Raw genomic sequence first — 18773 nt, forward strand, 5'->3', positions numbered from 1 at the left:
AGGAGAAAAACAACAGACAAAGGTTTTTTTGTGAGGGGGCGGGGAGGTAATATAGTAAAAATTAATTCAGATGGGGAAACAATGCATTTGGCTCTTGGGAGAGAATCTGGCTTACTCCATTTTATAATGATTTAGGGTTCTGGGTGAAAGTGTTGGACACGTTATTGCAGCACAGGGATTATTCAATTTGCAGTGAAAATGATCACCATATCGTACAATAAGAAGGAAAATCAGTCCTGTGCCACATTGCATTGGAGAAAGCAAAAGTTGAAGTGAGGACTCTGTATCAAGCACTGAGATGGCGAGAGCACACTGGCTGGCAAGGCTGCAGGTGTCGGGAGGCAAACAGGGATATTGGCTGCAGCTGAGAGAATGAACCAAAAGCAGCAATTCCTATGGCAGTACAGGGTCAGGCCAGATCAGACAGTACAGGGGACTGATTAACAGACAGGTATCCATTCGACATGGCTTACTCCAGCTTTCTTGGCTCTGTGAGGCACAGCAGGCAAGGAGACACCTGAAGGCAGCCCTGTTTAGGGAAGTTTTTAATATTTGATGTTTTATCGTGTTTTTAATATTCTGTTGGGAGCCACCCAGAGTGGCTAGGGAGACCCAGCCAGATTGGCAGGGTATTATTATTATTATTATTATATAATAATAATAATAATAATAATAATAATAATAATAATAATGTTTTTCTCCTAATGTATGTATGCAATTTTCCCTAGAATACATGGTTTTCTAGTCATTGCTAGTCATTACCCCCCATCTGATGTATTTTTGCACATTCTCACAAATATATGCATGTTTGCAAGCTCTTTTCTCCAATCTACACAATTTCATGTGAATTCATTGGAGAACTGCATCACAAAATCATTATTCTTCTGGTATCCCAGAATAATGTACAGTGGTGCCTCGCAAGACGAAATTAAGTCGTTCTGCGAGTTTTTTCGTCTAGCGAATTTTTCGTCTTGCGAAGCACGAAATCCGATAGGAATGCACTGAAATTCAATTAATGCATTCCTATGGTCAAAAAAAGTCCAAACAAAGCCGAATTTGGTACAAAATGAGTTTATTAACTGCTCTTTAAAGTCACACATACTGTAAAGAGCATTTCAAAAATTGAAGGAACAATAAATTAAGTTTCTAAAGATGACAGAAAAACATTTAAAAATCAACAAAGTGTACAGTACATTTTCTAAGACTCTGGGGGACCACTCGAAGTAGGTTCCTCTTCCACTCTTTGCTTCTTGCTGAAGACCTGTCCATGGTCTGCTGCCTCATCCGCCTTTTCAGCACCTCCCTGAAAGGCGACATGACCCTCGTATCAAAAGTGTTCACAAGGTCATGTGCCAGGTCCTTGTCAGGGTGGTGCCGCTGTGCAAAAGCCTGCACATCTTTCCACTTCAGGCAAATGTCCCTCAGTTCTTTGGAGGATAGCCGTTCCTCAGTTGCTTCCTCCTCTTCCAGCGAGGCCTGCTCCTGCGCAGCCTCTGCCTGCAGTTCGACCAACTCCTGGGTGGTCAGCTCGTGGTTGTGCTCCTCCACCAGCTCGCTGATGTCCTCCTCTGTGACCTCCAGGCCCATGGTCCTCCCCAAGGAAACAATGTCCTGCACCACTGTTGACTCTGGTGCATCAGAGTCACTTGGTGCCACACAGTCCGGCCACAGGCTGTGCCAAGCGCAATTCAAATTTCTCTGGCTGATCCCGTTCCAGGCCGTGGTGATCATCTTCAAGCAGGTGACGATGTCGAAGTGGTCCCTCCAGAATTCCCGCAGGGTGATGGTGGTGCAATCAGTCACCTCGAAGCATCGCCTGAAAAGCTCCTTGGTGTAGAGTTTTTTGAAATTGGCGATGACTTGCTGATTCATCGGCTGGAGCAGTGGCGTGGTGTTAGGCAGCAGGAACATGATGTTGATGAAGCTGAACTTCTCCAACAAGTCCAACTCAAGGCCTTTAGGATGAGCAGGAGCATTGTCCATCAGAAGCAAAGCCTTCAGCGGCAGGTCGTTGTCCAGCAGGTACTGTTTGACAGCAGGGCCAAAAGCAAGATTGACCCAGTCCACAAACAGCACACGTGTGACCCAAGCCTTACTGTTGGATCGCCACATGACACTCAGCTGCTCCTTGTCGACCTTGTGTTTCTTGAAGACCCGTGGGTTCTCCGAATGGTACACCAGCAGGGGCTTGATCTTCAGGTCGCCGCTTGCGTTGGCACAGAAGAGCAGGGTCAGACGGTCCTTCATGGGCTTGTGGCCAGGCAACTTGGACTCCTCCTGAGTGATGAAAGTCCTTTTGGGCATCCTCTTCCAAAACAGCCCGGTCTCATCACAGTTGAAGACCTGCTGTGGAATGTAGCCCTCCGTCTTCACAACCTCCAGGAACTCCGCTGCAAAGTCTTCAGCCGCAGGAACATCAGAACTGGCAGCCTATCCATGCCTGACCACGCTGTAGATTCCAGATCTTGTCTTGAACCGGTCAAACCAACCTCTGCTTGCCTTGAAGACTTCTGGCTCGCCTGAGGTTCCTGGCTGTTCCCGGACGAGGTCTGCGTGCAAGGCCTTGGCGTTCTCACAAATGACGGCCTCAGTCACCGTGTCCCCTGCACGCTGCTTCTCTTCTAACCAGATGAGCAGCAACTTCTCCACCTCCTCCAGAACAGCTGGGCGGTTCTTCACGATCCTGGTGACTCCCTTGGCTGCATCAGTCACCAGGATCTTCTCCCTCATCTTCAGGATGGTCCCGATGGTCGATGGATTCCTCCCGTACTCCCTGGCGAGGTCCGTCACACGCATTCCATTCCGTCGTGCTTCTGGATGATCTCCTTCTTCATTTCCAGCGTCACCTTCTCCTTCTTCCTCTCGCCGGCCTCTGCAGCAGCAGTCTTCTTGGGTCCCATGGCAGCACAGCTCCTACCTTCGTAAACTCTCTCTCACACACACAAAAATCAGTGCTTCACATCCAGCCACCTTCCACACAGAAATTCAAACCCAGAACCAAGTCCTTGAATTCCAAACACCCCAACCCCAAATCCAAAAACCCCAAAAAAAGTTTTAAAAGTTTAACTTACCAAATGGATGCAAAAAAAGTTTTGGAAAAGCTTCAAAAATCTCCAAAGTCTTCAAAAACCTCAACTGTTCCTCCAGCCACCCACCCACCACACAGAAATTGCAAACCCCTCCCCAACTGTCGCAAACCCCTCCCCAACTGTTCCCCCAGACCCTCCCCAACTGTTGCAAACCCCTCCCCAACTGTTCCCCCAGCCACCCACCACACAGAAATTCAAACCCAGAATTTTTTTAAATAAAAAAAACAACATGGCCCAATGGTCACAGAAAATCATAAAAATTCAAAAAACAAAAAAAAAAACAAAAAAACCCCACGAGCTCCCAGATTTTTGCAAACCCCTCCCCAACTGTTCCCCCACCCACCCACCACACAGAAATTCAAACCCAGAATTTTTTTAAAAAAACAACAACATGGCCCAATGGTCACAGAAAATCATAAAAATTCAACCCCCCCCCCACAAGCTCTCAGATTTTTGCAAACCCCTCCCCAACTGTTCCCCCAGCCACCCACCACACAGAAATTCAAACCCAGATTTTTTTTTTAAAAAAACCAACATGGCCCAATGGTCACAGAAAATCATAAAAATTCAAAAAAAACCCCCACAAGCTCCCAGATTCTTGCAAACCCCTCCCCAACTGTTCCTCCAGCCACCCACCACACAGAAATTCAAACCCAGAATTTTTTTAAATAAAAAAAACAACATGGCCCAATGGTCACAGAAAATCATAAAAATTCAAAAAACACCCCCACAAGCTCCCAGATTTTTGCAAACCCCTCCCCAGCTGTTCCTCCAGCCACCCACCACACAGAAATTCAAACCCAGAATTTGTTTTTTTAAAAAAACAGCAGACTGGCCCAATGGTCACAGAAAATCATAAAAATTCAAAAACCCCCCCACAAGCTCCCAGATTTTTGCAAAACCCTCCCCAACTGTTCCCCCAGCCACCCACCACACAGAAATTCAAACCCAGTGTCAGGGGCTCAGGAGCAGAAGCGCAGGGAAGGGAGGGAAGGGAGAGCGAAGGGGAAGAATCTGAGGGCAGCGTAGGAGAAGATGACAGTGGCCCAAGAGATTCCATGAGCCTCTCCAGCGAATCGGAAGATTCACAGAAGGGGGCGCCGGTGGCCAGGGCAAGGGGGGTCCCAAGGGGGACACTCCAGAAGCAAGGGGCCAGCGGGGACTCCCAGAGCAGTAGTTGGAGATCAGGACCAGCTTCCCCACCAGAGCATAGTGGGGGGGAAGAGCCCCAGGCATCGGGGCCAGCGTATCCCCCAGCAGGGAGAGAAGATGGGTCAGGGCTGACCACGCCTCCATCGGAGAGTCAGGCAACGGAGGAGAGGTCAGGTCCAGCCAGCATCCCGGAAGAGGGAAACAGTGATAGAAGCAGTGTAACGGTCAGGAGGAAGGTCACTGGGTTGGCGCGAGAGCCAAGTTCAAATGTGCAGGCGCGCGGGACAGCAGAGAACGAGGATTGGGAACCAGGTCCTAAAGCCCGCCGGAGGCAGGGGGAGGAGTCAGGCGACTCAGCATCAGAAGAGTCCAGAAAGGGGAATGCCTCAGCGGACAGGAGGACCCAGAGGAGGAGAGAGCAGAGGAAGAGGTGGAGCAGGGCTAGAATCTTAAACTGGTGTCAGGGAGGAGGAGATTCAGACGGAACTTCGGCGGTCTAGGGTTTAAGACGTAGAGCTGCGCGCTACGGCTTTGAAATGGAAACTGAACTTCAATAAAGACTTTTGTATATAACGACGACCTGGCGTTGGTCCTCTGTGAGCTGGGACCTTGGGGCAGCTCTGACAGTAAGTTCCGTCTGCCATAAAACCTTCGCAGCGTGAGTTGACGCAGCGAGGGGCAAAGCTTGGTGCTTTGTGAGCTCACGAAGATCGGGAAGGATGGGTACAGAGGAGAAAATGACAGCCCTGCAAGATGCAGTCACGAGGCTTTCCATGGAAGTAGCAGCATCCAGAAAGAGAGAGGAGGAAGCAGCCGCTTTCTGCCAGGATCTGCAAACCAGGTTGGAAATTTTGAGCAAGCAGGGGCTGCCAGGAGCCAAGCCGGAGGGGATTGGCCTCGGAAAGAGGGGGGGCAGCCTCGTGTCTCATTTCGATGGGAGCCTGCAGCAGTATCCTAACTTCAGAGCAGACGTAGTGTTCGCGCTCAAGTTGCTTCAGAAAGACTTTAGAGATGAGGAGGAGAAAGTAGGCTTCATACTAACTCATCTGCATGGGGAAGCTAAAGCGTGGCTGCGCAATCTTTGGCGCGACAATGATCCCGCCCTCCAAAATTCAGATGCCTTTATTAAGGCTATGGACACTTGTTTTCAATCTGCAGTGGATGTGGATGTTGCCAGGAGGGAAATACATGGACTGAAACAGGGCAAAGCCACTGTGAGACAATATCACTCCCACTTTTTTGCGTTGGTTAATGCGTTGGGATGGGAAAAGAACTCAGCTGCCGTCCGAGACCTGTTCTGGGAGGGGCTGAATGGGGCTGTGAAAGATGAAATTGCGAGGGGGGAGAGACCCCAGAGCACTAAGGAAGTCGTCCAGAGAGCGCTGGCGATTGGGGTGCGTCTGGAAGAACGCCCTTGGAGCAAGGATGAAGGACGTTGGGGACGCACACCAGCCAGATCACCTCCTTTCTTTCCCAGAGAGACAGCGCGCGCCCAGTCCACGCCTCCACTGGGAGGGGGAGAAGAGCCGATGGAGATAGGTGGTGCCAGGGCTCAGACAGCAACCAGAGCCCAAACACCAGGAGCAGTCAAGGCGAAGCCTCCTAGAGGGAGCAGGAAGTGTTACATCTGCGACAGTGCTCAGCACATGGTGAAAGAGTGTCCCCAGAGGCTCCACAAGCACACTGCAGCCTCAGCAACAGTAAGGGGAGCAGTTCAGCAGGGGGAACAGCTACAGGGAAACAACCAAGCCTGGTTGGAGGCAGAGCCACTGGGGCCCAGCCAGGCGAGTCAGTGAAGCAGTCCCCAGGGATTTTACAGCCCACAGACCCCCTCCCGCCCAAACCAGTGGTGCAACTCACTGCATCACTCCAGCTCCCCAATGGACTCACCATGGAAGTCCCTATTACCATTGACTCTGGTAGTAATGCAGACTTTATCGGAGGGGATTTCGTCACGCAACATCGCATAGCGCTTTTACCAGCCACTATGCCCCTGAACGTCGTCACGGTTGATGGAAGGGAGCTACTGGGAGGACAGGTGGTACAGCAAACACCCCCAATGGTTATGCAAATTGGAAATCACCGCGAAGTCATCAGCTTCAACGTCACTCACCTGTCGGACACGCCCATAGTATTGGGCATGAGTTGGCTGGACAGGCACAGCCCGGCATTAGCATGGTACCAGCGTCAATTGACCTTCTCCTCCTCCTACTGCGCAGAACACTGCATCCTGACTAGCCAGGAAGATGAGGGGCGAGAGGATGAACCACAGCTACACTTGGGCATGCTGCAAGCAGTGCCCGACAAGTACAAGGCATTTTGGGAGGTCTTCTGCGAGAAGGAAGCGGACAAGCTGCCTCCCCACAGGCCCTACGACTGCAAGATTGACCTCCTGCCGGGGGCGACGCTGCAGACTGGAAAACTGTATTCCATGTCTGAAGACGAACTGCAAGAGCTCTGGGAGTTCATAGATCACAACTTGAAGCGGGGATTCATCCAAGAATCCAAAGCAGTGGGGGGCAGTCCCGTGTTTTTCGTGAAGAAAAAAGACACGCCCCAAAAGAGGCTTGTAGTTGATTACCGGGTCATAAATTCGAGGACGAAGCCCACGGCATTCCCCATGCCCAAGATCGATGACCTGCTTGCGACGGTGTGGAAGGGACGCATCTTCACCAAGTTGGATCTGCGAGGGCATACAACCTTATACGCATGTGGGAGGGCGACGAGTGGAAGACGGCCATGTTTACGCCTTTAGGCACCTATGAATACAGAGTTATGCCGTTTGGCTTGCAAAATGGCTCCCATTGTTTCCAAGCCTTCATGCACCACGTGTTAGCGGGACTCCTCTACAAGAAGTGCGTATGCTTCCTGGACGACATCCTGATTTTCTCGGAATCGCAGGAGGCTCACGACAGAGACGTCAAGGAGGTCCTGCAGAGACTACGGGAGCACAGACTTTACGCCAAATTGGAGAAGTGCCAGTTCGACATGACGGAGGTGGATTTCCTGGGCTACAAGCTGTCCGACAAGGGACTCGCCATGGACAGCGCCAAGGTACATTCGGTGTTGGACTGGAAGAGCCCGCGCAATCGGAAGGAGGTCCAGAAGTTCATCGGCTTCGCCAACTTCTATCGCAAGTTTATCAAGGGATTCGCTATGCAGACGGCGGCCATCACGGACACCCTCAGCTCCAAGAAGAAGAAGTTCACCTGGACGGACCAGGCGGAACGGTCCTTTCAGAAACTCAAGCGTCTCTTCGCGTCCGAAGAGCAACTGCTACACGTCAACCCCAGCAAACCAATGAGGGTTGAGACGGACGCCTCGGACAGAGCCGTGGGGGCGGTCCTGTTGCAGCAAGATCCGCAAGGGGACTGGAGGCCGTGTGCTTTCTACTCCAGGAAACTCAGCAAGTCGGAGCAGAACTACACCATCTGGGACAGGGAGTTGCTGGCCATTCATGCAGCCTTCAAGGCGTGGCGGCACTTCCTCATCGGAGCCAAACACACAGTGCAGGTCCGCACGGACCATAAGAACCTGGAGTACTGGCGCACAGCACGGTTCCTGAACCAGAGACACATCCGCTGGGCGGAGTTCTTTGCGGATTTCGACTTCAGGATAGAATACATCCCGGGAGACAACAACGTCATGGCGGATGCGCTATCCAGGAAGCCGCAGTACCTCGAGGAAGCAGCACCGGTGGCGGCCAAACACATTTTCGCACCGAAAGCGTGGGCATGCACTTCAGCCACCGTGGACCTGGACGCGGTACGTCGCACGCTGCAGACGGATTCCTTCGCACAATCCAAGATGGAGGAGGTGCGAAGAGGCACAGCGAAGGACAACGAGTTCCAGATACGCGACGGACTGCTCATCTGCAAGGGGGCCCTCTACGTGCCGGGAGACGACCTCCGCGCGAAAGTACTGCAACAGTTACACGATGCGCCCAGCGCCGGGCACTTCGGCAAGGACAAGACGGTGGAATTAGTAGCCAGAGACTTTTGGTGGCCCAAGATGAGGGGAGAAGTCGCAGATTACGTCACTAGGTGTGACACATGCCAAAGGGCCAAGCCAGTAAACAGGCCGCCGGCGGGACTGCTGGAACCGCTACAGATGCCGCTCGAACCGTGGGAGAGGGTGGCCCTGGACTTTGTCACAGATCTACCCAGCTCGCGGGGCAAAACAGCGGTACTCATGGTCGTAGACATGTTCACCAAGATGGCGCACTTCATTCCTTGTGCGAAGGTGGCCACGGCGGAACAGACCGCCAAACTGTTCATAGACCACGTGTTCAAAGTTCACGGCTTACCGCGGTCCATCCTGTCAGACCGGGGTCACCAGTTCATCTCGAGCTTCTGGCAGAAGCTGCTGGGCATCCTGAACGTCAAGATCAACTTAGCGTTCGCACGACACCCGCAGACCAACGGACAAGCGGAGAGGGTCAACGCCATCATGCAGCAGTACCTGAGATGCTACGCAAACCAACAGCCAGCGACCTGGGTGGACTACCTACCTCTGGCCGAGTTTGCCTACAACAACACGAAGCACGTGTCCACGGGGGTGACACCGTTCTTCGCCAACAATGGGCGGCATCCCAGAACCTTCCCGGGATTAGAGAGAGTGGGGGAGGGGGAGCCACAGGGAGCAGAGGCCTTGGCAGTGGAGTTACAGGAGGTCCACGAGCAACTCCGACGGCAGTTGGAGCTAGCAAAACACGGCTACAAAATGCAGGCAGACAGACACAGGAGAGTGGGGGAAGACATCCAGGTGGGGGACTGGGTCTGGTTAGCAGCCCAGGCAGTGCCGGCCAGATTGTTAGCTAAGAAGAAGCTCGGACACAAGCAGCTAGGTCCTTACCAAGTCGAGGCACAGATCAATCCAGTGGCCTTCCGGTTGACACTCCCGGAGGGTTCCAGAATGCACCCGGTCTTTCATAGATCAGTGCTCACACCCTACAAGGAACCCCACAGGTTTCAGGCGCCAGGGACCGCACCAGACCCGCTCAGCGAGGCGCCCACGAAGAGGGGGTCACCGAGGGCGGCGCCACTCAACGAGGCCACAGAGATTTTAGACTCGAGATGGGGGGAAGAGGGGGTAGAATATCTCCTAGCCAGGGAAGGTACCCCGGCCAGTGCCAACAGGTGGGTGCCTTACTATGCGGTGGAGAAGCACTACCTCAAAGACGAGTTTCATGCGCTATTCCCACACAGACCCATGCCGGCAGAGTTTTTCGATGAATATCTTTTCACACCCACACTTTCAGCCAGCACGTTCCAGGGGTTCTCATCAGCTGAGGAAACGGCGCCAGAGACTAGCTCCCCAGAGGGGTCAGTCTCAGGGTTTGGCACGGACCGCTCTTATTGGTGGGAAGATCAACCGGAGGTGGGGTGGAGGAGGGAACTGCCGAGCGGGCCCTCGCACGCAGCGTCACCCGAGGCAACAGGGGGAGAGGGGGACATGGATGTGTTGGGGGAGGATCCGGGGTTCGAGCACACCTGCAGAGAGATGGAAGCAGAGGAGATCGACATCGATGAGCCCATTGAGGACTGGCCAGATCCAGCTGGCTGGCTGCACACCAGGGGGATGAACTGTATCCTGTACTCACCCCCACAACACTGGAGCACCCGGAACCCACACCAGAAGAGGGAGAGGGAGAGGGGGAGGGGGGGCTTCGAGGGGGGGATGGATGTCAGGGGCTCAGGAGCAGAAGCGCAGGGAAGGGAGGAAAGGGAGAGCGAAGGGGAAGAATCTGAGGGCAGCGTAGGAGAAGATGACAGTGGCCCGAGAGATTCCATGAGCCTCTCCAGCGAATCGGAAGATTCACAGAAGGGGGCGCCGGTGGCCAGGGCAAGGGGGGTCCCAAGGGGGACACTCCAGAAGCAAGGGGCCAGCGGGGACTCCCAGAGCAGTAGTTGGAGATCAGGACCAGCTTCCCCACCAGAGCATAGTGGGGGGGAAGAGCCCCAGGCATCGGGGCCAGCGTATCCCCCAGCAGGGAGAGAAGATGGGTCAGGGCTGACCACGCCTCCATCGGAGAGTCAGGCAACGGAGGAGAGGTCAGGTCCAGCCAGCATCCCGGAAGAGGGAAACAGTGATAGAAGCAGTGTAACGGTCAGGAGGAAGGTCACTGGGTTGGCGCGAGAGCCAAGTTCAAATGTGCAGGCGCGCGGGACAGCAGAGAACGAGGATTGGGAACCAGGTCCTAAAGCCCGCCGGAGGCAGGGGGAGGAGTCAGGCGACTCAGCGTCAGAAGAGTCCAGAAAGGGGAATGCCTCAGCGGACAGGAGGACCCAGAGGAGGAGAGAGCAGAGGAAGAGGTGGAGCAGGGCTAGAATCTTAAACTGGTGTCAGGGAGGAGGAGATTCAGACGGAACTTCGGCGGTCTAGGGTTTAAGACGTAGAGCTGCGCGCTACGGCTTTGAAATGGAAACTGAACTTCAATAAAGACTTTTGTATATAACGACGACCTGGCGTTGGTCCTCTGTGAGCTGGGACCTTGGGGCAGCTCTGACACCCAGAATTTTTTTATTTTTTTAAAAAACCAACATGGCCCAATGGTCACAGAAAATCATACAAATTCAAAAAGAAAAAAACCCCCACAAGCTCCCAGATTCTTGCACACCCCTCCCCAACTGTTCCCCCATCCACCCACCACACAGACATTCAAACCCAGAATTTTTTTTTTAAAAAAAACAACATGGCCCAGTGGTCACAGAAAATCATAAAAATTCAAAAAAAAAACCCCACAAGCTCTCAGATTTTTGCAAACCCCTCCCCAACTGTTCCCCCAGCCACCCACCACACAGAAATTCAAACCCAGATTTTTTTTTTAAAAAAACAGCAGACTGGCCCAATGGTCACAGAAAATCATAAAAATTCAAAAAAACCCCCACAAGCTCCCAGATTCTTGCAAACCCCTCCCCAACTGTTCCCCCAGCCACCCACCACACAGAAATTCAAACCCAGATTTTTTTTTTAAAAAAACAGCAGACTGGCCCAATGGTCACAGAAAATCATAAAAATTCAAAAAAACCCCCACAAGCTCCCAGATTCTTGCAAACCCCTCCCCAACTGTTCCTCCAGCCACCCACCACACAGAAATTCAAACCCAGAATTTTTTTTAATAAAAAAAACAACATGGCCCAATGGTCACAGAAAATCATAAAAATTCAAACCCCCCCCCACAAACTCCCAGATTTTTGCAAACCCCTCCCCAACTCTTCCCCCAGCCACCCACCACACAGAAATTCAAACCCAGAAATTTTTTTTTTAAAAAAAACAACAACATGGCCCAATGGTCACAGAAAATCATAAAAATTCAAAAAAAAAAAAAACCCACACAAGCTCCCAGATTCTTGAAAAAAAAAAACCCCCAAACACCCCAACCCAAAATCCAAAAACCACAAAAAAAGTTTTAAAAGTTTAACTTACCAAATGGATGCAAAAGAAGTTTTGGAAAAGCTTCAAAAATCACTAAAGTCCTCAAAAACCTGAAAAAAGGCTACCAAACCGCGTGCTATGAGTTGCTCCTTGAAGTCAAGTCGCAACTGCACCTCTTCAAGCAATGCACCCTTGGTTTTAACAAGGTTAAAGTTGCTAGACGTTTTCGTTTGCGAAGCAAGCCCATAGGGAAATTCATCTTGCGAAGCACCTCAAAAAACGGAAAACTCTTTCGTCTAGCGAGTTTTTCGTCTTGCGAGGCATTCGTCTTGCGGGGCACCACTGTACTAAAACAAAACAAAACAAAACATATTTCCTTCTACTACAGAAATAACCTTCTGTGAGAGATCCAGAACTGATCTGCCATATTTTCATTTGTGTGGCATATACACAAGCATTGTATCATTTACTGTTTGGAGAGACAGGGTATGGTATAGAGAGTATGGTTTGAGAGACATATGTTTCATGCCACTACCCTCTGGGCAAAGTGGGCTGTCGTTGTGCAAGCTCATTTCAGAGGAGAGAGGTGGCAAAAAGAGATGGTGGTACTGAGTCAAAGTACTGCCCATTGCATTTGCTGCAGATGAAATCTCATTACAGTAGTCATGTATCCAGTAGATACAAAGATAGCCTCCTACACTCTCACAAGATTGGAATTCTGGAATAGTAAACATTAACTAGAAAAGGCTGTGAAAAGGATATCCCTGAGTGTATACTCATAACTCCAACATTTACTGGCTGGAGGAACACAAGGGTTCACAGGCATTTTCTCAGTTCAGTCATAGCCAACTATTGGTGTGGGAAGGAAAACCCCATGCTCACTCTCTAATAGCAGCAAAATGTGACCAAATAGCAATTATACTGGCATAAGCGGTAAGTGTGAAAAGGCCCCAACTCTCAGCCTAAGCTATCTCACAAGCTTGTTGTGATGATGCAACAGGGAGGGGCAGAAATGAGTGAACCTCTTTGAGCTCCTTATAGGGAATATGAGGTGTTAACAAATAAATATATGCATTTAGTAGTATGCTAATGCACCGCCACTGGACAGTTGCCTCATTCTAAGTTTGAGAATTACCATGCCTATACAGGAACAGGGCTATTTTAATGAAATGAGTTTGCTATTGCCTAAGAAATTTCCTTCTTCCTTCCTACTCTTCAGACTTCCCTGTCTACAGGTTTTGGTCAAGTCTGAGTTCTGTTTGAAGTAGACCTTGAGCTATGCAATGGGCAATTGTGGATGTGCCTTAACAGGGCTCTGAGCCATGATGCCTAAGGCTTAAATACATAAAGGAAAAATTTAGACTTACTTGCTGAACTTCCAAATCTGAAAACATCTGAAAAGAAGAGATTGCCACTGGGGTTGGGGTATAGCTAGAGAAATGATGGTGTTTTTCTCCAGTAAAATACAACATCAAAATAAAAATCAGTTGACAAATGGCATGTCTCATGTGAACAAGTTAGCATTGTACTGAAAACTTGTAGACTGATTCAAACCAAACTTACCTGGCAGTAAGTCCTATCAATTTCAGTCAGGTTTATGTCCAAGTAAATACGGTTCAGATTACAGCCTTATACCCACTTCCTATATAAAGGAGGACAGGGCTCCTGTAGTATTAATAGCTGTATAAATCAAAGAGCTTCAACAGGTGGAGTTTTATGGCAACCTGGCAAGTTTCTCATGGTCAGGAAAGGGAGGGGAGTTGCCTTCAAGTCCTGCTTGTGAGCTTCCTAGAGGCATCTGCTGGTGACTTTGACAAACATAAATGTGGAGTAGATAGCCCTTTGCCCTGATTTGGGAGTGCTGCTTGTCAGTGGCAGGATTTTGGAGCAGGAGCCCAGGGCCCAACTCAGCAGGATGAGTGCAAGGTCCCCCAAATGCACCAGGGCTGATTTACAATGTTTTGAAATAAGAGGTTTAAAGAGATGGGATGCATGGATAAGTCCAGGAGCTAAAATTATTCAAGTGTATCACTAGGACTTGTACAGACCTGCCACAACTTCCTCTTTGGCATATCTATTGAAGGCACAGGGGTCTTCTCTTTCATTTGACCACTCTACTACCAACGTGTGTTTATTTTCAGAAATGAGCAAAACATACGTATTTGGATTCCAACTCCCATCAGCGCCACCCAGGATGCTGTTCAGTTGTTCAGGGCTTTTTAAATTAGCACACGAACCTTGAACCTGGCTCAGTAGTAGATGGACTGCTGGTTAAGATGTTTTTAACAGTGGTGTTCCATGTTGCTGGCCAGATGTACCCATCAGCAGTCTGGCCACTGCATCAGATAACAAGCATGGGCTCCTCAAATGATTCAAAACATTGTATGACCAGGGTTCTAAATCACATGAAGAGCGTATTTTGCATGCACAGCAGGTTCACTTTATGCTCAAGCATGTGGCCATCATCAGCGAGCATGGCCTCACTTCCCTCTCATGCGACTCTCATCATGTGAGGGTTTGAATGCCTGTTTCAGAGCGAATTGCCCTTAAATAAGTGTGCTGCTTTATTGTTCTCTTAGCTCTGTGGTAGAAGCTAAAAATAAACACTGTTCACAGATGAGTAAGTACCAAAAGCAAAAGGTGCATATTGATACCTCTCCACGTACTGTTTGAAGTTCCTATTTTAGGGATGAAGAACTGGGCTTGCATATATTTAATAATTGTTTAGAAGAAGGGATAGCAGCTTGCTCAAAACTCTTTTTTTAAAGCACAGCTATTTAAAGGTCGAGGTGACTCTTTTTGACAGATTTATGGTGCAATTCTATTCATGTCTACTTAGACTCAAGTCCCATTGAGTTCAGTGGGTCTTATTTCCAGGTAAATGGCTCCTAGCCTTACTTGGAGATGTTGGGGATTAAACCTGGGACGTTCTGCATGCAAAGCAGATGACCCACCATGATCCAGTTCACCTGTTTCCTTGATAACCACCAGGCAAAACCCATTTTATTGTAGCAGCAGGATTCTTATTTATTTTCTCCCACCCTTCTTTCAATGAGCTTCATGGCCAAGTAAGGATTTGAACCCCTGTCACCCAGGTACTAGTATGACACTCTAACCACTACACCACACAGGTCACTGAGTGAAATTCCAGATCCTCCCAGTGCTGAGTCAACTCGCTATTTCACCTCAAATGACATCCATTATCCTGGCTCTTGGTTGGATACAAGTGGTTCCTAGCAGGTAATAATTTGCAAGTCCCTGAAAAGCAAGTAACACAGCCTCTTCTTACTGCTTGACACTTCTTCACTGACATGTACAAATTTAGGATTAAAGAGCAATGATGCCAAGTATGGTGCCCAGATGAAGATGAGAGCAGGGCTCCTGCATCCTCTGTGCAAATGCACCAATGGAGACACTCCAGCACTCTTGAGTTGACTTTCCCACCATCTCACCACTCTTCTTCTACTTCCCAGTAAGCACCTGCAACATTACCGAATGGAGGTCAAGTGAGTGACAATGCCCCCTCACATTGTCTACTACTGATATTAACAGGGAAATGTCTAAATGAACTGTTCAGTCATTTGAACCAATATGAATCCAGATATGTAGTGTATTGCCCATATGTAATGAGGAGTTCGAATGCACTGATCATCTAAACTGAAGCACCTTAGAGTCTCCTCAACATAACAGCTCAATGGTGTGCATTACCTAAGTGCCTTGATAGAAGGAGTGGTATTGAGAAAGTTTCTGAGACAAACTGTTAAAAATCTATGCAATATACTTCAGGAAAGCTGGTTGTGTGTGTGTGTGTTTGTGTGTACAAAAGAGATAACGGTAAAACAAATTGCAATTACAGTATTCATTTTACAGAATGTTCTCCCCCTGATCACTTTTACCTCATTTTCTTATATTTATTTATTTACCTCCCTTTCTTATATTTATTGCATCACATTTTTTTTGTCAGAAAATAGGAGTTTTTAAAAAATAAAAATAAAATAAGAAACCCATTCCTGAAATTTGTAAATTGGCAGCACCACATGGAAAGCACAGCAGCACAAGGACACCTGAAAGCCCTCCTGCTTTTTAAGTCAATAACAAACCCATCTGTGAGGATAGCCAACTGATTCAGAATGGACTTTCTGACACTGACAGCTGAAGAAAGATTAGTTTAAACTGAAGTTGAAACCTCCACCTCTGAGGACCTGGAAAATTCAGACTGCACTGGTCCAAGTGTGGAGTAATTGGGATGAACCATGGTGACAAATGCATTTAAAAGAAGCTTGCTGCTTCAAAGTCCATAAAACAGATGTAGCTTCAGTTAGAGCAGGCTTGTGGAACTTTTGGACCTCCAGATGTTACAGATCTACAACTCCCATCAGCCCCAGCAAGCATGGTCAACGGCCAGAGATAATGGAAGTTGTAGCTCGGCAACATCTGGAGAAAGAAAGGTTTCCAATACATGATTTAGAGCCACATCTGCATTATATATTCAGAGCACTATTCAGAGCACTTCAGTCATGTCTTCCCCAAAGTATCCTGGGAAAAGTTAAGAGTTTATTAAGCTTATTAAGAGTTCTGAGAGTTTTTAGGTAAAGGTAAAGGGACCCTTGACTATTAGGTCAAGTTGTTACTGACTCTTGGGTTGCGGTGCTCATCTTGCTTTATTGGCCAAGGGAGCCGGCGTACAGCTTTTGCGTCATGTGGCCAGCATGACTAAGCCGCTTCTGGCGAACCAGAGCAGCGCATGGAAACGGCGTTTACCTTCCCACCGGAGTGGTACCTATTTATCTACTTGCACTTTGACGTGCTTTTGAACTGCTAGGTTGGCAGGAGCAGGGACCGAGCAATGGGAGCTCACCCCATCGTGGGGATTTGAACCACCAATCTTCTGATCGGCAAGTCTTAGGCTCTGTGGCTTAACCCACAGCACCACCCGCATCCCCTGAGGGTTTTTAGAAGACTCCTATTTCCCTCACAGAGCTACAATGCCCAGAATAGTTGAGTAATCAATTTCTGGGAATTATAGCTCTCTTAGGTTCAGACATATTCATGGCAGATAAGGCTATCAGTGAATACTAGTCATAATGGGGGTATTCTGCTTCCACTGTTACAAGCAATATACCAGTTTCTAAAAATCACAAGCATTCAAGTCTTGCTTGCAGGCTTCCTATTGGCATCTGGTTGTCCACTCTGATAAAAAGGATGCTGGGCAGATGGGCCTTTGCTCTGACCCAGCAGGGTTCTTATGTTCCTCGTTATTCTTCTCCATGTATTCTGTGACCTAACAAGGGTTTCTGAATCAAATCCCTTCAACTCCATAGGCCACCCTTACCTCCCTGCATTTGCTTGTGCAGTCAGGATCAATCTGGGTGTGTTAACCAATTTCTATTTTCATGCCTCTTGCTTCTGCAGAGCATCCTAGGTGGGAAGCTATTTGTTTGTGTATATTTTTGAAGCTAAACCTACAACTTTTGAAACAAGTCAGCAGTGTTGCGAGTTGATATCGGCACCTAGCAAAATTACAAAGCTGCGAAAAGCTCACTTCCCCTCTGCAATGATAAAATTGATTTGATTTCCGTGGAGCTAATCTGGAGAGTGGCACCAGTGAATTGTCTCCTTGTGTGATATTGAAATAAAGCGTTCGCAAGGAGGGAAGCGGATTCTCCAAGCTGTTCACAGTCTCGGTGAGTTAGTGTCCTTGTTCATTGATTTCTCTTGGTAGGTGTCACTTCTAGTTACAATTTCATCAACAATCTTTCCACCCCATAACTTTGGTGTTAGCAGTTCTTGGGACCAGTAGTTTTCCTAAGGATTTTGCTAGCAGATCAGTAAGCTTAAGCCTTGCATCTTGCATATATATTTGCAATCAACTTTCCCTGCCTGCCACTTGGCCATACCACTAATTTTTTCTAGTGGTGTTCCAAATACTCAGGTTACATACACTTCAGGTTACATACGCTTCAGGTTACAGACTCCGCTAACCCAGAAATAGTACCTCGGGTTAAGAACTTTGCTTCAGGATGAGAACAGAAATCGTGTTCCGGCGGCGTGGTGGCAGTGGGAGGCCCCATTAGCTAAAGTGGTGCTTCAGGTTAAGAACAGTTTCAGGTTAAGAACGGACCTCCAGAACGAATTAAGTACTTAACCTGAGGTACCACTGTACAGGTTTGGAGAGGAAAATATAAGGAAGGGCTCTAGCTCTGTGGTCAAGAGCCAGCATGGTGTAGTGGTTAAGAGCGGTAGTCTCATAATCTGGTGAACTGGGTTTGCGTCTCTGCTCCTCCACATGCAGCTGCTGGGTGACCTTGGTCCAGTCACACTTCTCTGAAGTCTCTCAGCCTCACTCACCTCACAGAGTGTTTGTTGTGGGGGAGGAAGGGAAAGAGGAAAGTTAGCCGCTTTGAGACTCCTTAGGGTAGTGATAAAGCAGGATATCAAATCCAAACTCTTCTTCTTCTTTGCATGAAGCACAATGATGCCTGGCATCTCTAAGGCAGGACAAGGAAAGACTCTGAATTCCTGGAGAGCTGCTGCCAGACAGAGTAGACTGGGTTGGGGAACCACAGACCTGGGGGGGGGGGCAAATGTAGCCCTCCAAATCTTTCTATGTGGCCTTTGGAATCCCCCAGGCAACACAACCTCCCTAGTCACACCCCTCAATCCTTCACATCCTCCTGGATGGAAAACAGATGTGTCTAAATGCGTGTGTGCACGTGTGCATGTATGCAGAAACTGCTCTTCTATACAAGGGTAAGATTTGCATCCATCACTCTGCCAACTTTTTGCCTCTGGCCCCACCCATTTCTTACTTGTAGCTTTAGGGCTATACAAGGTTCCTAACCCTGATGAGGAATATACTGAACTCAAAACTGTGGTTCTATACTAAGGGAGGTTTCTATACTCCACTGACAGGCAAAGTGAATTATACTAAGCTAGATGGACCAGTTGTCTGACACAACATCATGTGACACTTGGAATTCAGGGGAAGTGAAAGACTGGGTCAGGAGACAAAATTTGCAATTAAAAGCAGAAGGAACCAGGGAAAGGATTTTAAGATTCCCACTCCAAATCTCCTTCCCAACATGGGTTTTCCGAAGGATATGCATATACTGTATTTTTCCGTGTATTGGACGCCCCCATGTATAGGACGCCCCC

The 18773-nt window shown here is 48.8% G+C and overlaps 1 long non-coding RNA gene across 1 annotated transcript; it reads right to left on the reverse strand.

The window, feature by feature from the left end:
• Positions 1-1055: 1055 nt before the first annotated feature.
• On the reverse strand, positions 1056-4035 carry LOC309334077. The gene is made up of 2 exons (XR_014152843.1): positions 3233-4035; positions 1056-1253 (listed from the first exon to the last, which is right to left on the reverse strand). It is a non-coding gene; the product is annotated as an uncharacterized lncRNA (long non-coding RNA).
• Between the last annotated feature and the right edge of the window lie 14738 nt (positions 4036-18773).

This window comes from Podarcis erhardii (assembly GCF_964252035.2).
Source record: "Podarcis erhardii genome assembly, chromosome: Z".
NCBI classification, from domain to species: Eukaryota; Metazoa; Chordata; class Lepidosauria; order Squamata; family Lacertidae; genus Podarcis; species Podarcis erhardii.